The following is a 1,049-nucleotide window of genomic DNA, read 5'->3' as shown; positions in this document are numbered from 1 at the left end:
TGATGTTAATGGTTAATTACTGCTTTTGAGACTGCGCTTTTCATTTCTGTGTCAGAATTGTACCTTTAATTTAAACAAAGTGGTCTGGTAAGCTGACGTCCACGTACTGCGGAAAGTTTGTCAATACAAGTATTTAAAGTTGATTCCGTCGTTTTTCACAGATGCTTGTAGGTAATAAACAATGACCGGAAGTTCAAAAAGGTACCAGAAGTCAAATGTTCATAAGTTTCCAGCAACACCTTGAAATAAACAAGTGTTTTCGTGAAAACGATGGCAAAACAATAAAAACAAAATATAAAAGAAAAACTAGAATGATAAGAATCCTATTCGGTCTCATTCTTCTTTATTTCCCTGATGTAGCGAAAACACTTGTTTATTTCAAGGTGTTGCTGGAAACTTATGAACATTTGACTTCTGGTACCTTTTTTAACTTCCGGTCATTGTTTATTATCTTGTTAATGGCACCAAGTGACATGGCCAGCTTATTCCCAAACTTTAACTATTTACCCAATATTTCATGTCAAAGAAAAGAACTCTTGATTTTCTGCATAAGCGTTGGCAATTTACAAAAAAAAACGTTCAACTTTAGACAATGCATGTATTATTAACGTTTATTCACTTCCAAATCCATCTGCGTGGTAAATTCACGAAAAGATTGGTGTACGTCACCTTCAGCCATTAGAACAGAGCTGGTGATTTTAGCTTTGGTAGGAGAGATTGAATCGTTTAGAAAACAATTAAGCGTCCCCAGTGGCGCAATTGGTTAGCGCACGGTACTTATAAGACAGTACTTGTGGGATATGCCGGGGTTGTGAGTTCGAGCCTCACCTGGGGAATGAAGAATTTCTTATTTCTCGTTATGAAATCAAAATCTCTTTAAATCCAAAGTTTTCACCGTGATGTATTGTGCTGATTTTATATTATCAGTGTTTGTTGTAAATGGAGTAGTGTCGTATGATTATACTAAATCACAATGAAAAGAATATCTTTACATTTTCTAAACGTGTTTCCTCAAAAATTATACAAACTACAGCTTTTTCTAAAGGAAA

The 1,049-nt window shown here is 34.9% G+C and overlaps 1 non-coding gene across 1 annotated transcript; it reads left to right on the top strand.

Moving 5' to 3' along the window:
- Nucleotides 1-744: 744 nt before the first annotated feature.
- Trnai-uau lies at nucleotides 745-836 on the top strand. The gene is given in 2 exon segments: nucleotides 745-782; nucleotides 801-836. It is a non-coding gene; the product is annotated as a tRNA-Ile (tRNA).
- Nucleotides 837-1,049: the final 213 nt, after the last annotated feature.

This window comes from Limulus polyphemus, unplaced genomic scaffold (genome assembly GCF_000517525.1).
Source record: "Limulus polyphemus unplaced genomic scaffold, Limulus_polyphemus-2.1.2 Scaffold114541, whole genome shotgun sequence".
Classification (NCBI taxonomy): Eukaryota; Metazoa; Arthropoda; class Merostomata; order Xiphosura; family Limulidae; genus Limulus; species Limulus polyphemus.
The sequence above is the reverse complement of the archived record's forward strand: the minus strand, read 5'-3'. Positions and strand labels throughout refer to the sequence as shown.